We start from the raw sequence: 12,116 nt of genomic DNA, 5'->3' as shown, positions 1-12,116 counted from the left end.
TAAACGGCAGTGCCACAAGTAAGTTGCACTATCATTATTAACTTTGCATCTTTTGGCTTCAATATTATGAATATGTGTATCACTACGATCGAGATCCAACAAACCATTGGGTGTATGACCATAGAAGGTTTTATTCATGTAAACAGAACAACAATTATTCTCTAATTTAAATGAATAACTGTATTGCAACAAACATGATCAAATCATATTCATGCTCAACGCAAACACCAAATAACACTTATTTAGTTTCAACACTAATCCCGAAAGTATAGGGAGTGTGTGATGATGATCATATCAATCTTGGAACTACTTCCAACACACATCGTCACCTCGCCCTTTACTAGTTTCTGTTTATTCTGCAACTCCCGTTTCGAGTTACTACTCTTAGCAACTGAACCAGTATCAAATGCCGAGGGGTTGCTATAAACACTAGTAAAGTACACATCAATAACATGTATATCCAATATACCTTTGTTCACTTTGCCATCCTTCTTATCCGCCAAATACCTGGGGCAGTTCCGCTTTCCAGTGACCAGTCCCTTTGAAGTATAAGCACGTAGTCTCAGGCTTAGGACCAGACTTGGGCTTCTTCACTTGAGAAGCAACTTGCTTGCCGTTCTTCTTGAAGTTACCCTTCTTCCCTTTGCCCTTTTCTTGAAACTAGTGGTCTTGTTAACCATCAACACTTGATGTTTTTTCTTGATTTCTACCTTCGTCGATTTCGGCATCACGAAGAGTTTGGGAATCGTTTCCGTTATCCCTTGCATATTATAGTTCATCACGAAGTTCTACTAACTTGGTGATGGTGACTAGAGAAGTCTGTCAATCACTATCTTGTCTGGAAGATTAACTCTGACTTGATTCAAGCGATTGTAGTACCCAGACAATCTGAGCACATGCTCACTGCTTGAGCTATTCTCCTCCATCTTTTAGCTATAGAACTTGTTGGAAACTTCATATCTCTCAACTCGGGTATTTGCTTGAAATATTAACTTCAACTCTTGGAACATCTCATATGGTCCATGACGTTCAAAACGTCTTTGAAGTCCCGATTCTAAGCCGTTAAGCATGGCGCACTAAACTATCAAGTAGTCATCATATTGAGCTAGCCAAACGTTCGTAACGTATGCATCTGCTCCTGCAATAGGTCTGTCACCTAGCGGTGCATCAAGGACATAATTCTTCTGTGCGGCAATGAGGATAAACCTCAGATCATGGATCCAGTCCGCATCATTGCTACTATCATCTTTCAACTTAGTTTTCTCTAGGAACACATATAAAAAATAGGAAGCAACAACGCGAGCTATTGATCTATAACATTATTTGCAAAATACTATCAGGACTAAGTTCATGATAAATTAAAGTTCAATTAATCATATTACTTAAGAACTCCCACTTAGATAGACATCCCTTTAATCATCTAAGTGATCACGTGATCCATATCAACTAAACCATGTCCGATCATCACGTGAGATGGAGTAGTTTCAATGGTGAACATCGCTATGTTGATCATATCTACTATATGATTCACGCTCGACCTTTCGGTCTCAATGTTCCGAGGCCATATCTGTTATATGCTAGGCTCGTCAAGTTTAACCTGAGTATTCCGCGTGTCCAACTGTTTTGCACCCGTTATATTTGAACGTAGAGCCTATCACACCCGATCATCACGTGGTGTCTCAGCACGAAGAACTGTCGCAATGGTGCATACTCAGGGAGAACACTTATACCTTGAAATTTTAGTGAGGGATCATCTTATAAAGCTACCGTCGAACTAAGCAAAATAAGATGTATAAAAGATAAACATCACATGCAATCAAAATATGTGACATGATATGGCCATGATCATCTTGCGCCTTTGATCTCTATCTCCAAAGTACCGTCATGATCTCTATCGTTACCGGCATGACACCATGATCTCCATCATCTTGATCTATATCAATGTGTCGTCACATGGTCATCTCGCCAACTATTGCTCTTGCAACTATTGCTATCGCATAGCGATAAAGTAAAGCAATTATTTGGCGCTTGCATCTTATGCAATAAAGAGACAGCCATAAGGCTTCTGCCAGTTATCGATAACTTCAACAAAACATGATCATCTCATACAACAACTTATATCTCATCACGTCTTGACCATATCACATCACAACATGCCCTGCAAAAACAAGTAGACGTCCTCTACTTTGTTGTTGCAAGTTTTACGTGGCTGCTACGGGCTGAGCAAGAACCGTTCTTACCTACGCATCGAAACCACAACGATAGTTCGTCAAGTTAGTGTTGTTTTAACCTAAAGTTGGAGAAACACTCGGTTCAACTAAAGTTGGAGAAACTGACACCCGCCAGCCACACTCTATCTCCAAAGGACCGGGCGTAGCCACACTCGGTTCAACTAAAGTTGGAGAAACTGACACCCGCCAGCCACCTATGTGCAAAGCACGTCGGTAGAACCAGTCTCGCATAAGCATGAGCGTAATGTCGGTCCGGGCCGCTTCATCCAACAATACCGCCGAACCAAAGTATGACATGCTGGTAAGCAGTATGACTTGTATCGCCCACAACTCACTTGTGTTCTACTCGTGCATATAACATCTACGCATAAAACCAGGCTCGGATGCTACTATTGGGGAACGTAGTAATTTCAAAAAAATTCCTATGCACACGCAAGATCATGGTGATGCATAGCAATGAGAGGGGAGAGTGTTGTCTATGTACCCTCGTAGACCGTAAGCGGAAGCGTTTATCAACGCGGTTGATGTAGTCATACGTCTTCACGATCCGACCGATCCAAGTACCGAACGCACGGCACCTCCGAGTTCTGAACACGTTCAGCTCGATGACGTCCTCGCCTTCTCGATCCAGCAAGATGGGCGAAGTAGTAGATGAGTTCCGGTAGCACGACGGCGTGGTGACGGTGTTGGTGAAGAACAATCTCCGCAGGGCTTCGCCTAAGCACTACGAAAACTATGACGAATGATAAACTAGAGGGGACGGGGTTGCCGGCACACGGCTTGGTGTTTCTTGATGTGTCTTGGGTGCTAGCCCTACCCCTCTATTTATATGTTGAGCCTTGGGGTCGAAACTTGGAGTAAAAGCCTCCACAAAGTCGGTTTCACCCGAAAGGCAAGAGTCCTTCTCGGACTCCAGGGCCGAACGCCAGGGTTCCCAGCGTCTGGCCCCTGGACTCCGCAAAACTTCCTTTTGCGCTTTCCAAAAACCTTGTGGGCTTTCTTTTTTGGCCCAGATAAAGTGTTCTCGTGCCCAAACATTTCGGGAAACATCCGGAACCCCTTCCGATGGATTCCGGAACCTTTCCGGAGATCAAACACTACTATCCACATATCAATCTTTACTTCCGGACCATTCCGGAGTTCCTCGTCATATCCGTGATCTCATCCAAAACTCCGAACAACATTCGGTCACCAACATACATAACTCATAGTACTATATCGTCAACGAACGTTAAGCGTGCGGACCCTACGGGTTCGAGAACTATGTAGACATGACTGAGACACCTCTCTGGTCAATAACCAATAGCGGGACCTGGATACCCATATTGGCTCCTACATATTCTACGAAGATCTTTATCGGTCAGACCGCATAACAACATACGTTGTTCCCTTTGTCATCGGTATGTTACTTTCCCGAGATTCGATCGTTGGTATCTCAATACCTAGTTCAATCTCGTTACCGGCAAGTCTCTTTACTCGTTCCGTAATACATCATACCGCAACTAACTCATTAGTTGCAATGCTTGCTAGGCTTATAGTGATGTGCATTACCGAGTGGGCCCAGAGATACCTCTCCGACAATCGGAGTGACAAATCCTAATCTCTAAATACGCCAACCCAACAAGTACCTTTGGAGACACCTGTAGAGCACCTTTATAATCACCCAGTTACGTTGTGACATTTGGTAGCACACAAAGTGTTCCTCCGGTAAACGGGAGTTGCATAATCTCATAGTCATAGGAACATGTATAAGTCATGAAGAAAGCAATAGCAGAATACTAAACGATCGAGTGCTAAGCTAACGGAATGGGTCAAGTCAATCACATCATTCTCCTAATAATGTGATCCCGTTAATCAAATGAGAACGCATGTCTATGGTTAGGAAACTTAACCATCTTTGATTAACGAGCTAGTCAAGTAGAGGCATACTAGTGACACTATGTTTGTCTGTGTATTCACACATGTATTATGTTTCCGGTTAATACAATTCTAGCATGAATAATAAACATTTATCATGAAATAAGGAAATAAATAATAACTTTATTATTGCCTCTAGGGCATATTTCCTTCATTCTTATCATTGTCATTCGTTTTATCTTGATTAGCATGATTAATAGCAAGTTCATCATAGTTTTGATAACTAGAGTTATCAGCAAGTAAATCATCATCACCTAGCAAATCATCTTCATCACTATTGAAATCAACATACTCGGGGTGTGGTACCTTTGGGCCTTTAGCCATGAAGCATCTTCCAATTCCTTCATTTGGTGAGTCAAATATGTCGTAGGAGTTTGTTGACACAAGTGCTAGACCGGCAACACCTTCATCTTGAGTGTATTCGGAGTCGGAGTGGTAACTTCTTTCGGAGTGATTGTCGGAGTCGGAGCCGGATACCCATTCACCAACATGAGCTTGATGTCTTCGTTTTGTGTAGCTCCTTGATGATTTGTCCTTCCTTTCTGAATCCTTGCTTCTCCATGATGTTCTTCGTTCATAACGGTCATCTCTACTCCTTCTCTCTCTAGGTGGTGATTCTTCTCTTCTACTTCTTCTTTTGGGAGAATCTTCTCTTCTTTTGTAGGGAGCCGTACACTAGTGTCCGGGTCTTCCACAATTGTAGCAATTACGTTCACGACTTGAAGATCTTTTGTCATTGTAGGACCTTGACTTGGAACTTTTTTCCTTGCTTCTACTCTTGTAGAACTTGTTGAAGTTCTTCACTATTAGGCTCAATTATTCATTGAAGGTTTGTTTTTCACTTGATGATGTGGGAGCATCACATGAGGCTTTGTAAGCACCACTTGATTTGTTGTGGAGCTCTTCCTTATCCTTAAGTGACATCTCATGAGCAACAATTCTTCCAATGACTTCCGTTGTCTTGAGATCTTTGTAATTGGGCATCATTTGGATCAATGTGCACACGGTATCATATTTTCCATCCAAGGCTCTTAGGGTCTTCTTGATGATGAATCTGTTGGTCATCTCTTCACTTCCTAAGCCGGCAATCTCATTTGTGATGAGAGCAAGCCTAGATTACATTTCAGCAACACCTTCACCATCCTTCATTTTGAACTTGTCAAGTTGACTTTGAAGCACATCCAATTTGAATTCCTTGACGAAGTCGGTACCTTCATGCATATCAATCAAAGTATCCCAAATTTCCTTTGCATTCTCAAGACGGCTGATTTTGTTGAATTCTTCGGGGCACAATCCGTTGAAGAGAATATCACAAGCTTGAGCATTGTATTGCAACATCTTCAACTCTTCCGCGGTAGCTTCACGGTTCGGTTCTCTCCCATCAAAGAATTCACCTTGCAAGACAATACACACAATAGCCCAAACGGCGGGGTTATGTCCAAGAATATGCATTTTCATCTTATGCTTCCAACTAGCAAAATTTGTACCATCAAAGTAAGGACCTCTACGGTGGTAATTTCCCTCGCTAGACGCCATACTCTCCTAGGTTGTGAAACCAAGGCTATGATCACCAAAAGCTATGGAAATAAAAGCAAATGGAGACAAAAGCTCTGATACCACTTGTAGGATCGAAAGTATGTCCAGAGGGGAGTGATTAGACTACTTGACAAAATAAAAATCTAGCCTTTTCCCAATTTTAAGTCTTGGCAGATTTTAGCAACTTAGCACTAGTCAAGTAAACAACCTACACATGCAAGTCTAAGAGTATAGCAGCGGAATGTAAAACAATTTCATATGAAGTTAAAGGGAGGATTTTGGTGGGAGCAAACGCAATGTAGACACGGAGATTTTTGGCATGGTTCCGATAGGTGGTGCTATCGTACATCCATGTTGATGGAGACTTCAACCCATGAAGGGTAACGGTTGCGCGAGTCCACGGAGGGCTCCACCCACGAAGGGTCCACAAAGAAGCAACCTTGTCTATCCCATCATGGCCATCGCCGACGAAGGACTTGCCTCACTAGGGTAGATCTTCACGAAGTAGGCGATCTCCTTGCCCGTACAAACTCCTTGGTTCAACTCCACAATCTTAACGGAGGCTCCCAAGTGACACCTTGCCAATCTAGGAGACACCACTCTCCAAAAGGTAATAGATGGTGTGTTGATGATGAACTCCTTGCTCTTGTGCTTCAAATGATAGTCTCCCCAACACTCAACTCTCTCTCATAGGATTGGATTTGGTGGAAAGAGGGTTTGAGTGGAAAGCAACTTGGGGAAGGCTAGAGATCAAGATTTATGTGGTTGGAATGGAATATCTTGACCTCAACACAAGTGTAGGTGGTTCTCTCTCAGAAAATATATGTTGGAAGTGTAGGCATGTTCTCATGGCTCTCTCCATGAATGAAGAGTGGGTGGAGGGGTATATATAGCCTCCACACAAAATCTAACCGTTACACACAAATCACCGAACTCAGTGGGACCGAATCATGAAACTCGGTCAGACCGATTTAGTTCAAAATGTGAACGTTAGGATTTTCGGGGACCGACATGTCAACTCGATGGGACCGATTCCATTAGGTTTAGGGCATAACGTAATCTCAGTGAGACCGATTACACAAACTCGATGGGACCATTTTGGTAATAGGCAAACAGAGAGTTGGTCAGGCAAACTCGGTGGGACCGATTCGCTCATCTCGGTTAGACCGAAACGTTACAAAAGGGGAAACAGAGAGTTTGCATTGCAATCTCGGTGGGGCCGATCGCTCATCTCGGTTGGACTGAAACGTTACGAAGGGAAACAAAGAGGTTGGAATCCCATCTCGGTGAGACCGAGATCCCTATCGGTGAAACCGAAATGACTAGGGTTTGTGGCAGTGGCTATGTCAAGTGAACTCGGTGGCGCCGGGTAGGAAATTTCGGTGGGACCGAGTTTGACTTTTGGTTTGGGACATATGTGGATATGAGAAAGTAGTTGAGGGTTTTGGAGCATATCACTAAGCATTTTGAGCAAGTAACTCATTAAGCAACACCTCATCCCCTTTTAATAGTATTGGCTTTTCCTATGGACTCAATGTGATCTTGGATCACTAAAAGTAAAATATAGAGTCTTGAGCTTGAGCCAACATGTGTTCTTAGTATTTTGAGGGGTCCACTTTCTAATCCATGCCATGCCAAACATTGAGCTTTCCTGAAATATTTATCTTGAAATAGCATTAGCTCAATGGGTTATATGTTGTTAGGAATTACCAAAACCACCGAGGGATAGTTGCACTTTCAATCTCCACCTTTTTGGCAATTGATGACAACATATAGATCAAAGCTTCGACAGATGATAATAAGATTGAAAAACATCGTCGCTTTGAGAAGTATGTGATAAGCAAGAGCTCCCCCTAAATTTGTGCATTATTTAAAATTTACTTTTGAATGCAAATGCACAATCGATTAGGATCATGGGTTACTGTTCCATGTCACATACATCTTGGTGGAGCGCTCAAAATGATAGAAATTAAAAGCATGCACTCATCACCAAGCAAGTGAATGATCATATATGGATATAAAAGATAGTATCATCTAAACAAGCATTAAGGTAGCAAATGATCAATCACATGATCACACAAGTATCTCACACAAGGACATAAAGTATCTCACACAATAAAAAGTTCAACCAAAGGCAAAGACGCAAAACATTCTCTCGAAGCCTATGATCTATACATATTTCTCCCCCTTTGGCAACAGTTACCAAAGAGTTCAAATATGCATAGTGCTATGCGTCTCTCAGGCTTGGTCTTTGGGAGGTGGTGTAGAGAGAACTCCAAGGACGAAGGCATCTGTTGATGTAGTTGGAGCTGCTGGAGTGGCTGCTGGAGGTGGCACTGGAGCTGTAGCTGCTGGTGCTGATGCTGTAGCTCTAGAATCTGTCACTGGCACGGCACCAGACCTCTGACTCCTTGGCACTCGTTGAAATGCATCTATGGTTGCCTTGCCTCTCTTCTCTTCTGCTTCCTCCTGAAGCTGCTCAACTGCTGTTTGAATCTCAGTTACCTTCAGATCAAGATCATAAAATTTGGTCTCTATGATCCTCTCCAAGCTCTCCTGGTTTTGAGTCAGGGTGGCCAAGCCCTTCTCAATCCTCGGTGTAGACTGGATCAGATATGCAAGTTGATCTTGCTTGCTCTTCAGGAAAACCTGAGATGCCTCTTCAACACTTGGCATCTTGGCAACTTTCTCAGCCTTTGCTTTGGCTCTTTTCTCCTGTGCTTGAACTGATGATGGTTCCTCCTCATTCATCACAACAACATTATCTTCAAAATCAGGATACAGGGGTAGATGCTCCTTATCCAACAGATATGTTCCTGTGCCCATCTTGGAGTTGATGAGCTCCTGAATGTGTGGAGCATACCCACAGCTTCTCTTCTGGTCAGCAGCAGTCCTCTTGATTTTCTCTAAAATCAGCCTCATGACCTTGAACTTCTGAGGGACATCAAAAAGCTGTAGCAGGTTGATAGAGTGCCCTCTGATCATGGGTGTGGCACGTGGTCAAAAAGCACCTGAGGGGCGACAGGCGCCGCCTCATCCTGCGCAGGTGACAACACGGGGCAGCCCCACCTGTCGACCACGGTTCACGTCACCAGTCTCCAGCATCTCCTCCGACGAGCATGGCACTCCCTAGGAGTTCCCGGCCACCGCAATCCCGATCGGCGCCAGCACCATTGCCGCCAGAACGCCGACCCTTGGCTGCACAGCGGCATCACCGCCGACCACCATGGGGGGGATTCGCCAGTTGGAAGGCCCAATGCGCCCCAGTAGCGCCTGCCTGTACGTGCCTCCGTGGTGACCATTGGACGTGCCGCGGAGATCACGCACGCCCCGCATCCAAGGCAGGACTCTCCATTCTCCCTGGCCGGAGAAATCTCCTGAGTCGTCCGGCAAGCCGCTCTGACCGCTCCCATCAGAGCTGAGTGGCCGCACCCAGGCCCCCGGCCCCTCGTGCTCCCTGATCCGACCAATGTGGATCAGCGCCTTGTACTCTAAGAGCTGCCGAGAAGTAGGCAGCCGTGCCGCCGGTCCCTCATTAGCCTCCAGCTCCGACACCCAGATCCGCTTGTCTGTCGGCACACCGTCAGGATCCACACACCAAGCACGCATCTTGAAGAGAGACATGTCCTCCCTGTTGGTTGTTTCTGGCGCAAGACTCTCCACCAAGCACGCCGTGCCCAGAATCTCCGCCGCCGTTTCCCAGGTCCAGACGTGAGAGAGGACACCTTCGATCATGAGATCCACTTGCGTTCGCATCATCCCGGAGACTGCCTGAGCTTGTATCAGCCATGGGCGAACGTAGAGCTTGAACGCACCGCGGCCGACAGAGCCCACAGCCAGGATCTTGTTTCGCAGGTCGGCCGATGAGAACACCACAAGGAAGTCCTTCGAGTGGTATTTGTGCACGGAGAAGCAATGGCGCGGGATGCGCAACTCTGCCGCGATAGCATCCGCTGCATCAAAGCACGACACCGGCGGCCGAGACTCGCCGACTTAGGCCACCACCGCAAGCTTGAGCCGGTGCTCAAGGTCATCGATCTCCGTTGAGCGGCGAAGAATGCAAACGTCTCCTACAGCGGCTGGCGATATCTGGCTGAGCCCCACAGGTGCGGTGTCGGCCGGCGCTGGCGAGGGCCTCTCCATTGGAGAGACCTGCCGAGCGACCGGTGACAGCCTGTTCGCAGGCCCAGCAGACAGCAGCGGCTGAGAGGAGCGCGCCACCTTGGCCATGGCATCATGCCGGAGATCCTCCTCCGAACGGGGGTTGCGCAGCCGCTTGCACTCCGTCGAGATGTGGCCCTCGAGCCCGCAGTGAATGCATAGAGGCTTGAAGGTGCAGTCTTCCCTACGATGGTCGTCCCGAAAACACTTGAAACACAGGCCGAAGAGGTCCGCCGGAACCTCCCGCCTCACCGGGGAAGACATACACGTGAAACTGAGATCTTGTTAAGAACTAGATGATACCCGACATGTTATCGTAGAATTAGACGTTTGATTTCTAAATGTTGTATATAGAGTATAAATTAAACCCTTAATTTAAATGTGTGAGAATTTTATGTAGAAACACAAATAAAAATATCCTAATATCAAAAGTTAGCACATATCACAATTAAATATGTTGGGATTTAGAATCCATTTACAATGCACTAATGCTTGTTGCATGGTAGATAGAGACTCGTGCCTAGGTTTGGCGGGTGTTAGTAGACCAATATAACAAATCCATGACTACAATAATTTTTATTTTCATTTTGAATCAATAAATTCCATCTTTTATCGAAAAATGTACTTCGTGCAGCAAAATTGTGTTTGGATCTTCGGTGTAACTGCATGCCCGCAGACACAGTTACGCGGTTACTCATCTAAAGGCAGCCTACATCAAATAAGTATGTATGCAGCAGCCAGTAGCACGAGGAAATGAATCGGTTGAGCTCAAGGATACGCAACCTAGCTGCTTGCTTCATGCTAAACGGACTTTAGGCATGCAACGTTCATGAATGGCCATTTACATAAAGCATAATAAAAGCATGAATAACTCATTTGTTGGGCCTATAAATTGAGCTGATGTCCAACCTCAGTCGAGAGGTAAGCTTTGCCCATGTAGTCATACAGGAAATGACACACTTTATCCGTGTCATCTGTGAGTTAGGATTTCTCACCAAAAAAACCCATATAAATTAGGACATTAGAGGACAACTGATATGTAACACCCTGTCCACTCGTACAACTTTGAATCTACGGCATCTGTCTGTCGAGTTATTGTTGGCGGGGGTGTATCGTCGATGAAGTGTGGCATGGGGCCGCAAGAGAACTTGCCATCGCCGAGCCAAGAAGCCAACAAGAAGGTGGTGCCCCGTGGGTCGTGGGCGATCGGCAGACGTGGTAGTGGGCGAACTCCTCGCAGGAGCAATGGGAACTCCTTTGTTGCATTGGTTGCAGCACGCAGATTGCAGCATACATGTTAATAACTTATTTTCATGTAATGTAATTAGCGGATACTCAAACAGCCCGTTTCATGTGTTGTGCTGCTCGGTGTAACCAGCTAATTTTTTTTTTTGAGACATCGTGTAAACCAGCTAACTGGTCGCGGTTGCAGTCACCGGCTCACGAGCTGGCGCCGCTCGTCTGAAGCCGGCCTGCTGTCCGTACGTACGCAGCAGGGAGGCAGGGCAGTAGTAGCACGAGGGAGGGGAATCAATCGAGCTCAAGGACATGTACACAAACCTAATAAAGTTCCCCCGCCCTCCCAACTCGCTCGCTCCGCACAGCAACAAGGGCAGGACCTTTCAGGAAGAAGAAACACCCAGCAACAATATTTTCAATTGACTGCGCATGCGCAAAACTGTAAATTCTGAACTTTCAGAACGGACGGACCGAACAGCAAAGGCAAAGAAATGGACTAGAGCTGCAACGCATCGACGCGGTAGTACTACTGTGCGAGACGTGATGCTTCGGGGGGCGCGGCGTGGAGGAGTGTCACGTCTTCCGGCTCGGGTCCTCGAAAGGGCAAGCCGCCGCCCGCGGGGTGTGCGGCAAATTTGATAATTTTAACAATAAATTCACAGACTGAACTGGATTTCACACCCCTGACCCTTTTGTGTAGCGCCCGCCACGCCGGCGCCACACCCTACGGTGCAGCGCCTAGCTCCGGGGCGTTGCACCTCTGTCCACCGTGGCAGCCCATGGGCCCGCACCCAGCAGTGCAACGCCTCCGAGCTAGGCGCTACACGTGTAATGTGCAGCGCCTAGCTCTGGGGCGTTGCACCTCTGTCCACCGTGGCAGCCCATGGGCCCGCACCCAGCAGTGCAACGCCTCCGAGCTAGGCGCTACACGTGTAATGTGCAGCGCCTAGCCGCTAGGCGCTGCACTGTGACTTATTCAGCCACTTGGCTGGGCCCCCCTCCCCCACCCCCCACCACACACTCTCTCACTCT

Source organism: Triticum aestivum, chromosome 7D (genome assembly GCF_018294505.1).
Source record: "Triticum aestivum cultivar Chinese Spring chromosome 7D, IWGSC CS RefSeq v2.1, whole genome shotgun sequence".
Lineage (NCBI taxonomy): Eukaryota > Viridiplantae > Streptophyta > Magnoliopsida > Poales > Poaceae > Triticum > Triticum aestivum.
The sequence above is the reverse complement of the archived record's forward strand: the minus strand, read 5'-3'. Positions refer to the sequence as shown.